Below are 20,883 nucleotides of genomic sequence, written 5' to 3' on the forward strand. Positions count from 1 at the left end.
GAGGTCTCCATGGAGCCCCTGTCTGTGCCTGTGACATCCCAGCTCAGGAACAGCCTGGAGACTCTTGAAAAGTCCCCATGGAACCCCTCTGAGGGCCTTTGACAAATCTGATCCTTTGCAGGCAACCATCACCAGGAGCCTGTTGCTATGGTCTGTTTCCATGGCAACCACCACCAGGCCTTGTTGCTGTGGTGTGTTTCCATGGCAACCATCCCCAGCCCCCTGTTGCTATGCTCAGTCCCTTGGCAGCTCCATGGAGACCCCATGCCAGGGGTGGTTGCCATGGACACCAGCTCAGGCCTGCAGCCAGAGCCCGTTGCCATGGCAACCATTGGCAGCCCCATCCCCAGGCTGATGGGATCCCAGAAGCACAGAATTGGCTGAGCTGGGAGGGACCCATCAGGATCCTCCAGTCCAACTGCTGGCCCTGCACAGGACACCCCAACAATGCCAGCCTTGGCCTGGCAGTGCTGCCCAAACGCTGCTGCAGCTCAGAGAGCCCTGGAGCTGGGACCCTTCCCTGGGGAGCCTGGCCAGGGCCCCAGCAGCCTCGGGGCAAAAACCTTTTCCTGACATCCAACCTGAGCCTGCCCCGACTCAGCTGCAGCCGCTCCCTCCACTCCTGTCCCTGGGCACCAGAGGAAAGAGGTTCCCACAGCCCCAGCCAGGGACCCGCTCCCAAGGCTGCTGCCATGGCCACCAGGGCTGCCACCAACTGGGATGCTCGGTTTCCATGGGCCAGGCTTCAGGAATGGCATTCCCCAATTTCCTGCTCCCGCTAAAACCGCGCTGCCCTCGCTGCCCTCCCGCCTCCCATGGAAAGCACAAAAGGCAAAGATCCCGGGCTGGGATAAGAACAATGAGATAAGGAACAAACAGAACAGAAACAATATTGATAACAGAAGGGATAAATAAAACTGTTTACAAGGAAAATAAAAACACAACTCACTGGGTCTGCCTGGCCACAATTTCCCGTGTCTGGAAAGGACACCCTTCTCCTCAGGGGTGAGAGAGAAAGAGAAAGAGTCCCTTTCCTGCTCCTGGCAATGACCTGAGGTGGGAGTGAATGTAATGACAGGAGCATGGCCAGACCCTCATGTTTTTCAATGCCACATCATGTCACTAGGAGGGGCAGGAAAAGGGACAGGTGTCTTCCTCACATGGATCACAGGGAACATGGACCACCGGGGCTTTTCCCAATGTGGGACCTCCAATGGAGGATGAATTTGGAGCAGTGAACGCAGCTCCTCCTGAAATTGGGGCATTTGCAGGGCTTCACTTACCCATGACTCTGTTTGTGTCTGCTCAAGTTACAGCTGAAAGTGAAGCTCTTCCCACACTGGGGACACTTGTAGGGCCTCTCCCCAGTGTGGATGCACCGCTGGTGCCTGATGAGGTGGTATTTCCGCTTGAAGCCCTTCCCACAGTCAGGGCAGCAGAAGGGCCTCTCCTCTGAGTGAATTCGCTGGTGCTGGAGGAGAGTGGAGCTGGTCTGAAACCTCTTCTGACACTGGGGACACTCATAGGGCCTCTGCCCAGTGTGGAAGGGCCTCTCCCCAGTGTGGATTCTTAGGTGTTTCACAAAGGTGGATCTGCAGCTGAAGCCCTTCCCACATTCCCTGCACTCGTAGGGCCTCTCCTCAGTGTGGATGCGCTGGTGCCTGATGAGGTGGTGTTTCTGCTTGAAGCCCTTCCCACAGTCAGGGCAGAGGAAGGGCCTCTCCTCTGAGTGAATTCGCTGGTGCTTGAGGAGATGGGAACTTCTCCGAAACCTCTTCTGACACTGGGGACACTCGAAGGGCCTCTCCCCAGTGTGGATGCGTTGGTGGGTGACGAGGGCAGAGCTGCAGCTGAAGCCCTTCCCACACTCCCCACACTCGTGGGGCCATTCCCCAGTGTGGATCATCTGGTGGCTGATCAGGGTGCTGCTCTGTCTGAAGCTCTTCCCACACTCCAAGCACTTGTAGGGCTTCTCCCCATCATGAAGCTGCCCATGGGCCACCAGCTCTGATCTCTGGCTGAAGCTCTGCCCACCTTCCTGGCTCAGGGTGGGTCTTTCCTCCTCAGAGCCCCCTGGGCTGGGTTTGGAGCCCCTCCTCCTGTGGGATCTCTGTGGTTTTTCTTCCCCATTGGATTTCTTTGCCATGGAGCTGCTCAAAACTGCTTCTTCCACCAGGTTCTGCCAAGGGGATTTTTCCTCCCTGGTCTCCATCCTCAGCCCCTTCCCTGGGGGAGGAAGGACAAGGAGAGGATGGGATTTGCCTCCGTGCCACAGGGAAGGGGAAGGAGATCCCCCCAGTGCATCCCAGGCAGGACGGGGTTGGCAGCAGGGTTGTCCTGCAGCCGGGGGCTGTGCTGGGCTGGGAGATGGAGCAGGAGAGAGGGGGAAATGGGCAATGACTTCCTCCTCACCTGCCTGGGTATCCCAGGGCTCCTTCCTTTTCCTCACAGCCTCCTCCTCTATTGAGTCAAGGTTTGGGAATGGGAAATCCTGTTTCGGGGACCAAACAAAGGTTGCGCACATTGTTTTTTGAACTGGTTTGAAAGCAAAGCAGGGGGGAGAGTCTAAATCAGAATTACAATTTAATAAGAAAATGAAGATCAAGGCAATGATACAGAAACACTGCCTTAAACTGACAGAGTCAGGATATAACCTGACACCCTGTTGCTGGTCAGGGTGGTGGCAGCAGTCCCATTAAATGGTGGCTGCAGTCCTGTGGGAGTGATGAACGTGATTCTGTCCAAGCAGTGATCCTGTAGAAGGGTCTGGCCTTCCTCTGAAGGTCCAGGGGTGGTTCTGGAGCTCTTGTCCTCTGGGAATCCAGTAGGCAAGCTGCTCCTGGTGTTGCAAGGCTCAGCTTATATCCAGGTAGGAATGCTTGGATCCTCCCCCTGGGCGGAGCATCCCACAATGGGATGATGGAATTTTATCAGCCCTGCAGTGACACACAATGGCCCATTCACAGCAGATATCTCTCCTGGAGGGCGTTATCAGGGCTGAGTCATGGAAGAGATAAAGAACACTGCCCCACCTGTTTCTAGCAGTTGATGAAGATGGGGATTGAAAACATGCATTGGGTTCCATCTTACACTGCAACCTGAAACAGTGGGGGAATCCCTGCTCAGGGGGTGAACACCACCCCCCTTTCCCAAACTGGCTCAGGTGTAAAACCCCCACCCCGGGAAGGCCACACACACGGGGGACAATGTCACACTTGCCCTGCCCCAGGGGAGGTCTCTGTCCCTGTCACTCCCTTGCTCTCTCCCCTTTTCTCTTTCTTTCCATCTCTCTCTCTACCTCACATTTACTGTTTAATAAAATCCACCTTGCATTTGGTCTTGCTAGCACCTCAATTGAGGTGGAGGCATCTCTCTGAAACTTTTCTTATCGAGATTGCGAGACTATTTTGGCACAGTGAGTTTAGGCACTGTTTCTCTGACCCCAAGTGCCTTTGACAACAGCATGGTTCCCTCCACTTAGGAGGTTGTGGCTCTTTCTGGAAGAACTCTCAGAAAGTTGTACACAGTCCCTCTTTCCTCCTGTGGAACTTATGGGAGAAATTATGAGGAAAATAGCTGCTGCGTGTCTGGAGCGTAAAGAAAATATTTTGTTGTCCTTCCTTGAAAAGTTTGTTAAAATCACAGGAGGAGAGGGAGCAAATGATATCCGCTTGACTGATAAAGTTCATTTACTCAAAGCTGAGGAACCCAAGGCTGCTGAAAGTCCTACAAGAAGCCCAGCTCAAGTAGCTAAATTCCCAAATAACTCCAGCCAGGGGTCTCCGGGAGGATTTTTTTGGAGAGTGTTCGGAGCCGGCAGATCCCGGACTCGAGCCCCGGGTATCTCCGGGCTCCCTAAGAGGAGCTTTTTCGGGGCCAGAGGAGCCGCGATCGCCCCTCGGGAGGGTCCCGGGGGGTCCACGTGGGGATGGCCTGGTACCGACGGGGCGGGACATTGGTTTTGGGGATCCCCGTGTGAGCCGGGGCTGTGGAACGGGGGACCCCCGGGGCGGGGAGAGGGGAAGGGGCGATACCGGAGATGAGGCGGGGACGGGACCCCCTGACCCTGACAGGGGCGCGTCCTGGGGTGACTTCATGATGCTCGTGCCCCATCGGTCCCTTTAGCCCAGAAATGAGTTCTGCACCTTTAAGGCTGGTTCTGAGAGCCAAGGGGAGGAGGAAGAAGCTGCAGTTTGTTTTCAGACACTGCACTCACTCCTCCACATTCCAGCTCCTGGATGGACAGAGGGCAGGACAGAGCTCTCCTTTGCTTTTAGTTAGTTTTTAGCTCTCTGAGGCAGAGAAGTTGCCTGGACTGTGGTTTTTCTTTTTCTTTGGAGCTGTTTAAAACCTGCTCTGGACTGAACACCCAGAACACCACTGACAGCTCCCACCTGTGGCCCACTTGGCCGGGCGTGGACCAAGGCATTTCCAGTGCTGGAGGGACTGATAAGAGACGGATAAGAGACTGATAAGAGACTGATAAGAGACTGAGTGCACTGAGCTACAGCCCAAGGAGGGACTTGTGGAGTTTCTCATCTATTTTGAAGCAGCAGGAGGTTTTATTGCTAAATATTGTTCAATTTTTGTGCTGGTGAATGCTTTGCCTGGTAAATAAAGTTTTTTTCCACTTTTCTCCAAGGAAATATTTTCCCGAACTGCCTGAGGGTGGGGCTGCTGAATCTGCATTCTAGAGGAAACTCCTTTTGGGGGTTTTCAACCAAATTTGCCCTAAACCAGGACAGGGCGGTGGGAAGAAGGGGGAACCCCAAGTGGCTGGATTGAGGGGAGGCTTGAGAAGGGGACCCTGGGACCCCAAAACCCCCCAGAATCCCTAAGCAGGACCCTGGAGAGGGGAAATATCCAGGACCCATGGGATCCCCAGCAGCCCTGAGATGGGGGACCACCAGAACCCCTGAGGGATGAGACTGGAAATGGGAAACCCCTGGTAGCTTTTTTTTATTCACCTTTGATTTTTTGACAGCAGGTGACTTCTAGAGATGGACTTCGGTGGGAGGAATCCCCAACCCAAGGCATTCACACCTTGCTTTTCCCCAAACCAGGATTTTCCCCAAACCTTCTCACAGTGACATCCCCACTGTCCTGCTCTGGGTGAGCTCAGTCCCAAACCTGACCCTGATCCTGGTCTCAATCTCACTCCACATTCACAGTTCTGTATTTAATCCCATCCTAGTCCCAAACTCATCTAGCCCAAGACCCAATCCAAACCCCAGCCCTAAAGCCAATCCCATGTCTAGCTCTAACCCCAATCCCAGCTCTAATCCAAATCTCAGCCCCAACTCCAACCCCAGCCCCAATTCCAGACCCTTCCTAAATCCTCAGCCCCAAAGCAAATCCCAGGCTCAGCCCTTCTGGGGCTTTGGGGGTGTCTCTGTCCCTGTGGCCCCGATGATGTTTGGGTGGGGTCACAGCAGGGCTGAGAGGGACAGAGACCCCCCCGGCCTCCCCAGGGGTGAGAAGGTGGCAGAGCCCCCCCAGCCCCGAGCAGCCTCAGCGGTGAGAGGGACACAGAGCCCCTGGGGCCCAGCCCTGCACAGGCATTGCCTGAGGCCAGAGGGATGGAGACCCCCCGAGCATCCCCCAGGGCCAGGGCACAGAGAGCCCCGAGCATCCCCTGGGCTGAGAGGGACAGAGACTGCCCCGAGCACCCCCTGGCACAGGGGAGAGAGGGAGGGAGACCCCCCAGGCATTCCCTGGGTGAGAATGATGGAGACCCCTGGGGAATGGCCTGGGGTGAGAGGGACAGGGACAGCCCTGGGGAATGGCCTGGGGTGAGAGGGACAGGGACAGCCCTGGGGAATGGCCTGGGGTGACAGGGACAGGGACACCCCTGGGGAATGGCCTGGGGTGACAGGGACAGGGACACGCCTGGGGAATGGCCTGGGGTGACAGGGACAGGGACACCCCTGGGGAATGGCCTGGGGTGACTGGGGCTGCTCCAGGCTCCTGCTGGGGGACGTGCTGCACCACAGCCCTGCCCGGCCAGGGAAATTCCTTTCTCCTGGTGTCCACTCTGGGCCTCCCCAGCTGCCCTTGGTGCTATTATGGCTTCTTCAGGTTCATTCCCACTAGGGACACCCCTAGGGAATGGCCTGGGGTGAGAGGGACAGGGACACCCCCTGGGGAATAGCCTGGGGTGACAGGGACAGGGACACCCCTGAGGAATGGCCTGGGGTGACAGGGAGAGGGACAACCCCCCCAAAGCCCTCCCAAGCATCCCCCAGTGTGAGAGGCTCAGAGACCCCTTGAGCATTCCCTGGGCATGGCACAAAATAAAGTTGTTTCTTGACAAAAATCAAAGTTAACTCTACAGAAATTGCCTTGAATTTGCTCTTCCCACAAGTCACTTGTGGTGAAAATGCAAACAAATCCCAAAATTTAACAAACTCACAGTAGAAGCAATTCTGTGGCAATTCCAAAATCCATTGGTCCTGCACAGCTCCAGCTCAGCTGCTGGCACATTCTGATAAAAGAAAAGTGGAAATTTGGCCCAATACATTGTGATACCTCTTTTATGAAAAGATTATGAAAAGGAAGGGAAAGCTCTGTGTAGATGTCACAAAGGTGACAGGGACAAAGAAAAGAATTATTCTTAGATTTGGCAAAGCCCCCAGCCTGTGAAAGAGAAAAGGGGGGACAGCCACAGAGTGACAGGGACAGAGACCTCCCCTGGGGCAGGGCAAGTGTGACATTGTCCCCTGTGTGTGTGGCCTTCCCGGGGTGGGGGTTTTACACCTGAGCCAGTTTGGGAAAGGGGGGTGGTGTTCACCCCCTGAGCAGGGATTCCCCCACTGTTTCAGGTTGCAGTGTAAGATGGAACCAAATGCATGTTTTCAATCGCCATCTTCATCAACTGCTAGAAACAGGTGGGGCAGTGTTCTTTATCTCTTCCATGACTCAGCCCTGATAACGCCCTCCAGGGGAGATATCTGCTGTGAATGGGCCATTGTGTGTCACTGCAGGACTGATAAAATTCCATCCTCCCATTGTGGGATGCTCCGCCCAGGGGGAGGATCCAAGCATTCCTACCTGGATATAAGCTGAGCCTTGCAGCACCAGGAGCAGCTTGCCTACTGGATTCCCAGAGGACAAGAGCTCCAGAACCACCCCTGGACCTTCAGAGGAAGACCAGACCCTTCTACAGGATCACTGCTTGGACAGAATCACGTTCATCACTCCAACAGGACTGCAGCCACCATTTAATGGGACTGCAGCCACCACCCTGACCAGCAACAGGGTGTCAGGTTATATCCTGACTCTGTCAGTTTAAGGCAGTGTTTCTGTAGCATTGCCTTCATTTTCTTATTAAATTGTAATCCTGGTTTAGACTCTCCCCCAGGTTTCCCTTTAATTCTGTACAAAAGACAATGTGTGCACCCTTTGTTTGGTCCCCGAAACGGGATTTCCCATTCCCAAACCTTGACTCAATGGAGGAGGAGTCTGTGAGGAAGAGGAAGGAGCCCTGGGATACCCAGACAGGTGAGGAGGAAGTCAGTGCCCCTTTCCCCCTCTCTCCTGCTCCATCTCCCAGCCCAGCACAGCCCCCAGCTGCAGGACAACCCTGCTGCCAACCCCGTCCTGCTGGGGATGCACTGGGGGGATCTCCTTCCCCTTCCCTCTGGCACGGAGGCAAATCCCATCCTCTCCTTGTCCTTTCTCCCCCAGGGAAGGGGCTGAGGATGGAGGCCAGGGAGGACAAATCCCCACAGCAGAATCTCATGAAGAGGCCATTTTAAGTGGCTCCACAGTGCAGAATTCCAACGTGGAGGAAAAGCCCCAGAGTTTCCACAGGAGGAAGGGCTGCAAACCCAGCCCAGGGTGCTCTGAGGTGGAAAGACCCACCCTGAGCCAGGAAGGTGGGCAGAGCTTCAGCCAGAGCTCAGAGCTGGTGGTCCCTAAGCAGCTTCATGATGGGGAGAAGCCTTACAAGTGCTTGGAGTGTGGGAAGTGCTTCAGCAAGAGTAACCACCTCATCCGCCACCAGATGATCCACCCTGGGGAATGGCCCCACGAGTGTGGGGAGTGTGGGAAGGGCTTCAGCTGCAGCTCCGCCCTCATCACCCACCAACGCATCCACACTGGGGAGAGGCCCTTCGAGTGTCCCCAGTGTCCAAAGAGTTTTCGGACCAGCTCTGATCTCCTCTGCCATCAGCGGATTCACACCCAGGAGAGGCCCTTCCTCTGCCCTGACTGTGGGAAGGGCTTCAAGCAAAACTCCACCCTCGTCAACCACCGGCGCATCCACACTGGGGAGAGGCCCTACAAGTGTCCGCAGTGTGGGAAGAGCTTCACCACCAGCTCTAACTTGACCAGACACCAACGGAGCCACCAGTAAGGGAAGCCCTGCAAATGCCCCAGCTGCAGGAAGATCTTCATGCACGCTCCAGCTTCATCTCCCATTAGAGGGCCCACATTGGCAAGAGTCCTGGGGATCCATGTTCCCTGTAATCCATGCTGGGAAGACACCTGTCCCTTTTCCTGCCTTTGCTGATGATATGATGTGGGATTGAAAACTATGATGGTCTGGCCATGGCCCTGTCATTACATTCACTCCCACCTCAGGTCATTGCCAGGGGCAGGAAAGGGTGTCTCTCTTTCCCTCAGTGAGGAGAAGGGTCTCCTTTCCAGGCAGGGGAAATTGTGGCCAGGCAGACCCAGTGAGTTGTGTTTTAATCTTCCCTGTAAACAGTTTTATTTATCCCTTCTGTTATCAATCTTGTTTTTGTTTCTGTTTCTTCCTTATCTCGTTGCTGTTACCAATAACTTGTTCTTATCCCACCCCAGGATCTTTGCCTTTTGTGCTTTCCGTGGGAGGCGGGAGGGCAGCGAGGGCAGCACGGTTTTAGTGGGGGCAGGAAATTAGGGAATCCCATTCCTGAAGCCTGGCCCGTGGAAACCGAGCATCCCAGTTGGTGCCAGCCCTGGTGGCCATGGCAACCACCCCTGGCATGGGGTCTCCATGGAGTTGCCAAGGGACTGAGCATAGCAACAGGGGGATGGTGATGGTTGCCATGGAAACTGACCATACCAACAGGCTCCTGGTGATGGTTGCCTGCTAAGGATCAGATTTATAACAGGCCCTCAGAGGGGCTCCATGGGGACTTTCCAAGAGTCTCCAGGCTGTTCCAGAGCTGGAATGTCACAGGCACAGACAGGGGCTCCATGGAGCCCTCCCAGAACTTTCTGGGGATGGTAAAGAGCCCTGTGGTCAGAGGCAGTCACAGCCATTCCATGGTGACATCTCAGGGCACCTTGGGCTGCAAAGACACCCATCTGTCACAGGCACTCATGGGGGCTCCACGGTGACATCCCAGGAGTCCCCAGGCTTCCAAAGCGCCGGGATGGCCCAGACACTCACAGGGGTTCCTGTCATGGGCACAGTGGGAGCTTCAGGCGAAAGCTTTATTTCTTTATTGGAGAAACTCCTTCTGAGACATGAGGTGGAGAAATGACACCCAACAGCCACCATGGATTCTCAAATCCCTGCAGGACCCCTAGACTTCTCAAATTCCTTCTAAGAGAGGAGACTGGCAGCGGCTGGATCACATTCCTGCCCCTGACTTTGTCAAAGGTCGAAAGCATTGGACAGGTGAAATTGAACTTTAACACATTTTGTCCTACAGGATTAATGATAGAATACCAGATAAATTAGTATAAATACACCTCTGATTGATTCTGATCATGATCAGATGGAAAGATCACTAGCACAGTTATTTACTCCACAGTACAGGAGCTATAACAATTATTAGAATATCGTGCTCTAGGCAGCAATTTTGAAGTCAACAGGGCCTTGCTGGAGTTGTTGGAGCCCATTGCAGGCAGAGCCTCCTGCTCCAGCAGGAACTGCCTTGCCTGCGCCATCAGCAGGGCAGGTCCCGCTGCAGGAAAAGCCCCAGGCCAGCCCCAGCACAGGGAAGGCCTCGGGCACAAGGGCAGAGTGCCGTGCTGGGAGCTGTGCCAGGGAGAGCCTGAGGCACCAAAGGCACCTTGGCAGCAGCAGCTGCTTGCAGGCCATGGCCAGAAGCCTCCCTTGGCAGCCCGGCCTGGTGGCCACCACTGCAGAGCTGCTGCCTCAGGGCTCATTCCTGGCTGGCCTCTGAAAAGCCACTTCTGCTCCAGGAGCCTGACTGGGAAGCCATTGGCCCCAGCACCTTGGGGACAAGATATCAATGACAAAACTCTTCATGCCAGCAGAGCCAAGGCAGGGGCAGAGGAAAGGGCAGAGCCAGGCCCAGGGGACAGGGCTGCCATGGTGATGGCTGTGAGGTCACTGCCCCTGCAGCAGTCTGGCTGCCCTCAGCAGACATTCTGGCCAGAAGCGTTGTGAGGGCACCCAGCACATCAGAGAACCCACACGGCAGGAATTCTGTCCTTGGGGATGAGAGGGTTTCACTGGGTCAGGTTGCACAAAGCTCCTGATCTTGGACAATTCCTGGGATGGGGCATCCAATTCTCTGGAAAAACAGTTGCAGTTTCATGTCACTTTCATAATTGCAAAATATTTCCGGTTCTAACAAATGTAAATCTTCCCTCATTTAGCTTAGAGATATTGACCCTTGTTTTGTCACTGCAAGATTTGGAAGAAAATAACTTTGATCTCTATTTTTCCATTTTCACAGACCATGGAGAGGAGTAAAAAATCTCCCAAGATGGGGTTTTGAGGCCTCATCACAAAACCGGCAGGGAGAGTCTGCAGGCTCTGGGGTCAGTGGGGTGGAGACTGAGGACAGAACAGGGGTAGCCTGGGAGGGATGGAAGGGTGGTTTCAGAGAGGCTGGAGCTTTTCTTCCTAGTGGGAATGAGCCTGAGGAAGACATAATAGCACCGAGGGCAGCTGGGGAGGCCCAGAGTGGACACCAGGAGAAAGGAATTTCCCTGCCTGGGCAGGGCTGTGGTGCAGCACGTCCCCCAGCAGGAGCCTGGAGCAGCCCAAGGCTTTGTGTGGGCAGGCAGAGGCAGGCAGGAGGCAGAGCTGTCAGCAAAGGAAGGGGCCAGCCAGGTGGGGCAGCCGGGGGATGCCCACAGCCTGCAGGGACAGAGGCGCAGGTTTGCTCACCAGAGACACCTTTGCCTTGCTTGTCCCCACCTGTCATCACTGCCACCAGTGTTCTGCTCTATCTGGAACCTGGGGACACTTTCTTAATCCTGTCCCTCAGAAGGATCATTTTTATGCATGAGAAACCTCACTTTGAGTTCTTGAGAAGTTCTTTGAGCATGCTGTAAGGGACTGTGTCTGATGCAAAGAGCACCAAAGCCCCAGAGGGTCATTACAGTCCTTGTGCTGTGTCTGTGCTGCTGAGCTGGGCCGGGCTCCTGGCCCAGAGGCAGCTCCTGGCAAGGGCAGCAGAGCTGCAGAGAGACAGCTCTGGGCAGGAGCAGCTCCTGGGCACAGCCCAGCAGGGCTGGGGCACTGCCAGGGCCCCTCAGGGACACCAGCAGGGCACAGACAGAGCTCCCAGGGGCTCGGCACTGGCAGGGGCTGTGGCATGTCCCAGAGGGGGCTGTGTCACAGCAGCTCCTATGTGCCTGTGTCATGGAGGCACAGAGCAGCTGGGATGTCAGCAAGGGGCTGTGTGTCAGCACAGAGTGGGCTGTGTGAGGTCACAGATTGGGCTCTGACATCACAGAGTTTGTTGTGTGAGGTCACTGAGAAGCTACAGCATCAGAGGGAACTGTGTGACATCACAGATCTGGCTGTGAGATCATGGCATGGTTGTATGACATCACAGAGCTGGCTGTGAGGTCAAAGTGTTTGCTGTGACATTACAGAGTGTCAGTATGACATCACAGAGAGGGTTTTGTGGCATCACTGAGGGGGTTGTGAAATCACACAGCTGTCTGTGACATCATAGTGTGAGCCCATAGAGTAGATCGTGCTGTCATAGAGGGTGACTCAGTGACATGAGGGAGTGGGTTGTGACATCAGCGGGTGGCTGTGTAACATCATAGAGCAGGCTGTGACATCACAGAACAAACTGTGACATCACAGTGTGACTCTTTGACATCAGAGTCTTCTGTGACATCACAGAGCAACTGTGTAACATCACAGGAGGCTGTGTGACATCACAGGGGACTGTGTGACATGACAGGGGGCTGTGTGACATGACATGGGGAGTCCATGACATCACAGGGGCCTGTGTGACATCACACGGGGACTCCATGACATCACAGGGACCTGTGTGACATCACAGTGGCTGTGTGACATCACAGGGGCTGTGTGAGGTCACTGGGGAGGTCACTCTGCCCCGGCCCCCTCACAGTCCCCCCAGAGCAGTCCAACCCTGCTCATGCACAGCGGGGTCCCCTGTCCCCCGGGTCCCCCGGCCCCCGGCGCCGCAGCCTCCCCCAGAGGATGTTCCACGAGATCGACCCCAGAGCCTGACACGGGGACGGGGGACGGGGCCCTGGGGGTGGCACAGGGGGACAGGGACCCCCCGGCAGCGTCCCCGTGTCCCCCAGGGCCAGAGCCTGGGCCAGGGCTCCTTCACCCTGCTACCAACGAGGCCTTGAGAGCGCTGAAAAAATCCCCAGCAAGGGAGCAGCAAAAACCAGATTGAATATTAAGGGACAGCAGCACAAAGTTCCTTGGCAAGAGTCACTGTGCTCCTGACTGGTCACTTCAGGCACACCAAGGAAACAAAGCAACAACAAAAACAAACAAAATCCAGGCAATCGAACCAGAAATGAACTGAGGACTGTCCCTGTGTGTGTGTGTGTGTGTGACACAAGGACAGTGAGAGCAAGGATGAAAGGAATACAGTCCAAAAGCTGAACAGAGCTCAGACTTAAAAGGACTTAACTTATACCTTAAACGTAACTGATACCTTAAATTTCAAAATTTAGCAAAGGACAGCATTTAGCAGGATTTAATCTAACCTATAATCTATATCTTTGCAATTTAACAGACGATTAACATTTAACAGTATTTAAGTCATCTTATAACTTATATTAAACATAACAATTAAGGAAAACAACAACTCTTAGCAGTGTTTAGACTTCACTTAGATCTTGTGACTTAACCTTACCTACAGGCAATGTAGGAACCGTTAAGTCATCCTGGCCATACTTGGCACCAACAGCTTTCTTTGGCAGTGTGAGAACAGGGGTGTTGTGCCACTGAGGGAACAAAACCAGTTCCCAGGGCTGCTCCTACAGAAAGCAGGAGCTGGTTGGGCAGCAGCAGTGCCTGGAGCAGACAGTGTTTGTGATGAGCTGCAGAGGAGCTGAGCCCAGGGGCTGTTGGCCAAGGCCGAGCCCCAAGGAGCATTTCTCAGCTGGCAGGGCGGCCTGAGAAGGGGAGGGGAGAATGCAGCAGCACAGGGCCCATGGAACCAAGGGAGCATTGTGACACTGTGGGGCCCTGTGAGACCAAGGGATCATTGTGACACTGTGAGGGCCCATCAAACCAAGGGTCCATTGTGACACCACGGGGCCTCATGGAACCATGGAGACCATTGTGACACTTTGGGGTGTCATGGAACCAAGGGGCCATTGTGACACTGCGAGAACCAATGGTCTCACAATGGTACCAAGGGTCCACTGTGACATTGCAAGGCCTCATGGAACCATGGGGAGACCATTAGGACACTACACAGCCTCATGGAGCCAAGGGGACATTATGACACTATGGAGTGCCATGGCACCAAGGAGACCATTGTGACACTGAGGGGCACCATGGAATCACTGAGACCATTGTGGTGCTATGTGGGCTAATGGAATAGGCAAAGCATAGTGACACTGTGAGGCTTCAGGGACCCAGTGAGACCATTGTGACCCTGGGAGTCCTCACAGAACCAAGAGGACCATTGTGATACTCTGGGGCCTGGTGAAACCAAGAGGCCTTTGTGACACTGCAGGGCTGCATGGAACCAAAACTCCAGGGTGATATTGCAGGGCCTGATGTCATCAGTGGTCCATTGTGACACTGTGGAGCCAAAGGAGACCATTGTAACACTTCAAACCCCCAGGGTCCAAAGGTTCATTGTGACATTGCAGGGCTTATGGAACAGAGGAGTCCTGTGACATTGTGGGGGCTGTGGAAGCACGGAGACCATTGTGACACTGCAAGGCCTCATGGAATCCTTGGGACCACTGTGACACTGCAGGGCCTTCTGGAACCTAGGGGCCACTGTGACATTGTGGGACCCCATTGAACCAAGGGTCCATTGTGACACTGCTGGACCCAAAGGAATCAAAGTATCACTGGGACACTGTGGGGCCCCATGGAACCAAGGGGACCATGGTGTTACTGCAGGACCTCATAAAAGCAAGGGAACATAGAACAAGTCTGGTTGGTCGGGCCTCCCGTTCACTGCCTGACTGGTCCAACTGACCATGGAATGTTGAGGGTCTCTTCTCATCTGCTATTGAAACACTGGGGCTCTGTGCTTTCCTTCCCAATGGAAAAGAACTCTCCTTCTCGGCCAGGTACCCATGGACAGAATTGGGATTTCACCTCCAAATTTCCTTATATCCAGGGATTGCTCCCATAGGAATATTGCATGGACAAGTCTGTCTTGCAGTGGTTTTACAAGGGTCACCTCCCATCTGTCCCCAAAACATTGGGGAAGGCTCCGTGCTCTCCTTCCCATGCGAAAGAACTGTCCTGCTTCTCCAGGTACCCATGGCCTAGATTGGGCTTCTACCTCCAAAATTCCCTACATCCAAAGATAGCTCCCAGACAAAATATATCATTTCTGACAAGTCTGAATGGCCTTGACCTAGTGAGGCTCTCACCTGCCTTCCAAACACTGGAGCTCTGTGCTTTCCTTCCTATGGAAAAGAACGGCCCTTCTTGGCCAGGCGCCCATGGCCAGAATTGGGATTTCACCTCCAACACTGCCTGTTGTGAAAGATTGGAGGAGATTGTGGCTCAAAGGATTTTGTGTTTGGGGGAGAAAGGTCCAGCCCTGCCCTGCCCTGGAACCCCAATCCCCCCAGAGCCTCTATCCCAGCCCAGCAGTGGCTGCCAGTCCCTGGCACAGCACAGGCAATGCTCCACAGCCACCTCTGCAGCCCCAGCCCAGCTCCTGAGGGACCAAATGAGCCCAAGCCCCACCTGGGGGAAGGGCCCAGGGAGACCAAGGGGTATTGAAGGCTGACCACAAGGCAAGCACACATCTTGACCTTGGATCCTCTTGGAATTTCCATGTGAACAGTGCTGGAATGCAGGAGTTGGTAGCTGTGTGTTTGCTTCTCTGTATCTTATTTTTCTTTCTGTCTCTCTGAGAGAGAGAAAGAAAAATACTTCTTCTTTTGTCCTCCTGCAAATTTCGATTAACTTAAAATTGCACAGGCTTAGAGTTTGTGAAGTTGAATGGGCCAAATTAATGTTTTGAGAAGTGTTGTTTTGTTGATTGAATATCCTATTAAAACATTTGCAAAAATTTCTTTGATTTTCTAAAGTTGCCAGTAAAGGCTGTTTGGTTGTTTTGAGCTCTTGAGGATTTCCTGTCAGTATTTCTCCAGTGTATCCAACTTAGGGTACAGAAACAATTGTAATTCTTCTTAAATGTCTCCTTGAGAGAGTTTTTTAGTGGATGGGGGTCAGGGCTTGTGTGTCCTGCTTGGCCCAGCCCAGGCAGGGCTTTCCCAGCCACATTCCACACTCCATTGCCCAGCTGGAGCCGCTGGTGCCTCTGAGTTGTGCTGCCCCAGCCCCAGGGACGCTCTCCTTGTCTGCCCATTCCCCCACGCTCTCTGGGCAGGGATGGCCTCACTGGGGGCTGCTGACATCCTCAGCAACTTGGAGGCTGCTGCTGAATTTCCCTGCTCCAGAGGCTTGTTCAGCCTTCAGCTCTTCAGTGCAGGAATTCAGTGTCCCAGGGCTCATTAACATTCAGAACACCTCAAGAAGCCAAGCCTCTGGGAATCATTTGAATTTAATTTTCAAATCATTTGTGGTTAATTAGACAGATCTCAGTAGTATATCCAAAGTGAATGCAATATATTTAAAAAGACAGTGAGAAAAAGATTTTTCAGGTCCTCTTTAGTTTTTTTCCCCTGTTAATTAAATGATGTGTGCAATCTCCAATTGACACTGAATCCAAGTACCTCCTCATGCAGTTGGAATAGATATGAAAATCAAGACCCTTCCTGGCTGACAATCAATCAGACTCTGTCCCTACCCCCACCCCACCATTTCCCCCATCCAAGCCCTGGCACTCACAGCAGCCTTGTGCAAATCTGAGCTCCCTCCAGCCCAGGCTGCACCTGCAGCTTTCAGCTCCTTGGCTCCAGCTCCCACCTGCTTTCCTTGCAGAAGGAGCTGCCCGAGACACAGAGGGATGTTCATTTCTTGTCAGCCAACAAAGCCAAGGGAAGGCACAGCTCCATCCAATGCAAAAGTCATTCTTGTCCCTGGCTCTGCCCCGCCCCTGATCCCCACAGCCTGTCCTGTTTCCTTCATCCCTGCATTGCCAGGGACTCTCTGGGACAAGGGAGCTCTGCTCTGGCTACAAAGGGAGGTCCAAGTTCCACCATTGGAGTGGGAACCACAACTCATCAGGTTTGTGTCCTTTGGGGGTCAGGAACTGGTGAGACTCAGAGGCACAGAAAGTTTCTCTTCATGGCCAACGGACCACAGTTAAACAGAATGCTATTTTAAACCAATCACACACTTCCCTGAGCTATGTGCAACGTCCCAGAAGTGTCTGATGAGTCCACCACCCACATTTCCATTCTAACATTAATTTCACACAAATGTGGTTCTGTGACAGATATAAACACAATTAAGTTCTTGTATCAGGATGCTCATCCTGGAGTGGGGACAAAACAGCTCCAACAATTCCTGATTTGCAAAGCTGTCAGTGGTGGATGGAGAAGGGAGGTCAGGCTGCTCTTGGTGTTGAGGAAATGCTGAAACCAGCCTGACTCATTCCATCTCCTCCTGCCCTGGCTGATCTCCCCTCTTTCCCCTCCCACCCATTGGCTTTTGTCTCCCACCAGGCCCCCAGTGAAGAGCCTGGCTCTGTGTTCTCCATCCCCTCCTCGCTGGCACTGCCAGGCTGGGATGAGGAGCCCCTCAGCCTTCCCTGCTCTGGGCTGGACAAGCCCAGCTCCCTCAGCCTCTGCTCACAGCCCAAGGGCTCCAGCCCCACCTTGGAGGCCCTTCCCAGACCCTGCTCCAGCTGCCAGACATCTTTCCTGCCCTGGGCAACCCAAGCCAGGCCACAGTGACCTGGATAATCCCCGTCCTTGATGTCCTGGTCACACAGCCCTGGCCCCTTGTCCCCATGTCAGGCTCTGGGGTGGATCCTGTGGAACATCCTTTGGTGGAGGCTGTGGCTCCAGGTGGGCCGGGGGGATCCCGGGGGACAGGGACCCCGCTGGGCATGGAAAGCATTGGACTTGTTGGGAGAAACTGTGAGGGGGAGCTGGGGCCGAGTGACCAACCCAGTGACCTGACACAGCCCTGCTGGGATGGCACACAGCCCCTCTGGGATGTCACACAGCCCCTCTGGGATGGCACAGCCTGCTCTGTGAGCTCACAGCACCTTCTCTAATGTCACACGGCTGGTCTCTGATGTCACAGCCAACTCTGTGATGTCATAGACTGTTCTGTGATGTCAGATATCTGCCCTGTGATGTCACAGCTGGCTCTGTGATGTCACAGAGGCAGTCTATGATGTCATAGCTTCTCAATGACCTCACATCCCCCATTCTGTGATGTCATAGCCCACTCTGTGACCTCATGTTACCAGATGATCAATTGCCTACACCAGGTGAGCTGACACCTGGAGCTTGTTCTCCACATCCCCAGGCCTATGGAAACCACACAAGGCCCATTGTGTGAGAAAGGGAACTGGAAGTTCAGCAGCCTCAGGGTCCTGCCAGCTCAGCCAGGCCCACTGGAACATTGGGCTCCACGACCACCAGGGACCACCAGAGAGACCCCCAGGGCAGAAGAACACGTGGGTAAAGGGGAGGGGGAATATGTTAATGATTCCGGGGAAATGATTATCATATGTGTGTTCAGTCCAGGACAATCAATGAATGTGTGTGCAAAATACAGAAAATAAACAGAAACTTTCCTGTACTCAGCATGCACAGCTTTGGGAGGAGCTCTCCCCCGTGCATCCAGCTGAATAAAGAATGCTGCTTCTTAATGCTACATTGGGGTCAAAAAGAGTTTTCTGTTTTTCTGAATTTTTGGTGACACTCCCACTGCCAAGGAAAGCTCTGTCTGCTGCTGTTCACAGACAGAGAAGGGCTGGGGGCAGATGTGGGGCTCAGAGGCTGCCTGGGGCACAGTGACCATGAAATAATCAAGTTTTCAGTGTTCTGTGAAAGAAGGAGGGGCAGCAACAAAACTTCTACACTGGAATTAGGAAGGGCAGACTTTGGCCGTTTTAGGATGCTGATTTGGCGAGAATCAAATCAGGTACTGATTTATTTTAAGGGAAACGTTCCTTAAAAAGAAAGGGATCCAGGAAGGACACACATTTCAAGAAGGTAATTTAGGGGGAAGGAGCAGCCTGTCCCAGTGTGGCAAAAGATGAGCTAGTGAGGAAAATGACTGGCCTGGCTGCCCATGGAGCTTTTGTGGGAACTCGGGGGATAAAAGGACTGGCAAGTCTGGAAGCATTTAAGGATTTCAATGGGTTATTCAGAAAGAAAAGTTGAGATGTGAAAGCTCAATTAGAACTTAACCTGGCAGCTTCTGTAAGAAAAATGTTTTTATAAAAAAAAAAATATAGCAAAAGGAGAGAGAAGAATAACCTCTACTATTTATTGGATGCAGTAGAGAATAGAGTAACTAAAGATAAGGAAAAGGCTGAGCTACTTAACACCTTGTTTGTCTCAAGTATTTTTTTCAGAATTAGGACAGGTTGTCCTCAGGACAAGTGTTCTCCTGAGCTGGTAGATGGGCACAGGGAGCAGAACAGCCCCCTGGAATCCAGGAGGAAGCAGCTGGGGACCTGCTGAGCCACTCAGATGCTCACAGGTGTCTCTGGGATCAGATGGGATCCATCCTAGGGGGATGAGGGAGCTGTGGATGAGCTCCCCAAGCTGCTCTCCATCATTTACCATCAGTCCTGGCTCAGCAGGGAGGGCCCAGAGCACTGGAGGTGCCAGGGTGAGCCCATCCCCAGGAAGGGCTGGAAGGAGGAGCTGGGGAACTCCAGGCCTGTCAGCCTGACCTGGGTGCCTGGCAAGGTTATGGAACAGATCACCTTGAGTGCCATCACAGGGCACCCACAGGATGGCCCAGGGATCAGAGCCAGCCTGCGTGGATTTCAATATCTGCATTGATGATCTGGATGAGGGGATTGAGTCCATCATCAGCAAATTTGCAGATGACACCAAGCTGGGTGTGAGTGTGGATCTGCTGGAGGGCAGGAGGGCTCTGCACAGGGCCCTGGACAGGCTGGATCCAGGGCCCAAATCCAACAAGGTGAGGTTTAACAAGTCCCAGTGCCGGGTCCTACACTTTGGCCACAACAGCCCCTGCAGCACTACAGGCTGGGGACAGAGTGGCTGGAGAGCAGCCAGGCAGAAAGGGACCTGCAGGGACTGATGGACAGCAGGCTGGACATGAGGCAGAAGCGTGCCCAGGTGGCCAAGAAGCCTGGGGGACATTCCCATGGTGCCAAGTCAGGAACTGCAATGGGGAGTGGGGCCAGAGAGGAAAGGGCAAACAGGGATGGGCTGTTTGCAGGGGAGGGAACAGGGGTGGGCAGCAGGAAGAAATCTGGACCAAGGAAGAGTAAAGAAAACAAAGGTGAGGCAAAGGAAATGGTCAGGGCAGTTTGGGGGTGGCTGCCAGGCAGCCCTGGCTCTGAGCAACAGCGTCTGCAGAGGGACAGGAAACTCCCAGCTGATGGGAACAAACTTTCTGGCTGAGTGCAGAGGCCAGGACAAAGCTGAGTGGTTTCCCTGGTGTCCCCCAGGCCTTGCTGGCCCCAGGAGCTGATGGCATTTGTGCTCCCTCAGGTTCATGTCCCCACAGCAACAGCATGGGGGTGCTGCCCCTGCTGTGTGCAATGCAAACAGGGGCTGCTGAGGCAGTGCTGCCGTGTCTGTGCCTGCAAGGATGGGGCACCTGTGTGAGCTGGGGGAGAGGCCAGGGCTGCAGAGGGGGGATGTTGTTGGCAGCTGCATGAGGACGCTCTGGGACGCTGCCCTGGGCTGTGCAGCGCACTGGGCATGGATCAGCCCCTGCTCTGCTGCTCCTTCCCGTCTGGCCCAGGGCCCTTGCAGAGCCCCAGCCATGCTGTTTGCCCCCAGCCTGCCCACGGCCAGCCTGGGGCTGCTCACGGGGGTTTCTGTGCTGAGCATTGGCCTGGCCGTGTCCTTGAGAGAGCCTGGGCAAGGAGCCTGCAGCCCCCAGGGCCTGGCCTGAGGCGTCAGCGCTGCCCCAGCAGTGCCCATGGCCTGTCCCTGCTGCAGCCCTGGCACTGCCACCCCCAGGGCTGTGCCCGGCCCCGAGAGCACTCAGGCCCTGCAGCAACACCAGGGCCACCAGGGCAGCGGGGCAGGGCCACGGCAGCAGCACTGGCAACACCAAGTGCTGCTGCTGCTGCTGCTGCTGGGCACAGCTGCTGGGCCAGCACTGATCTGCCCCAGCTCTGCACACAGACATTGCTGCTGCAGCTCCAGAGAAGGCAACAAAAGGGCATCTCTGCAGAAAACTCTGCTGGGAGACCCTTTAGTTCCTTTAAAGGCACCAAGAGCACAACCTCTCATTGACACAGTCTGTGACTACAGGGAAGGTGGAGAGAAACAAAATGAGAAATGGCACAAAGATTGACATTTCTTTTTTTGACAATATGAAAATACTAAAACAAAGGAAAAGAACCTCCAAAATTAAATCAACCAGAAGGATCAAAGATAACTTTTATTACAAATGATTTGCAGAAA

The 20,883-nt window shown here is 54.1% G+C and overlaps 1 pseudogene; it reads right to left on the reverse strand.

The window, feature by feature from the left end:
* Nucleotides 1-1,165: 1,165 nt before the first annotated feature.
* LOC139604488 (zinc finger protein 850-like) overlaps nt 1,166-20,883 on the reverse strand; it is a 258,481-nt pseudogene continuing 238,763 nt past the window's right edge.

The sequence above is a fragment of the Agelaius tricolor genome, unplaced genomic scaffold (genome assembly GCF_023055355.1).
Source record: "Agelaius tricolor isolate 1412-34295 unplaced genomic scaffold, bAgeTri1.0.p SCAF_51, whole genome shotgun sequence".
In the NCBI taxonomy this organism is placed as follows: Eukaryota; Metazoa; Chordata; class Aves; order Passeriformes; family Icteridae; genus Agelaius; species Agelaius tricolor.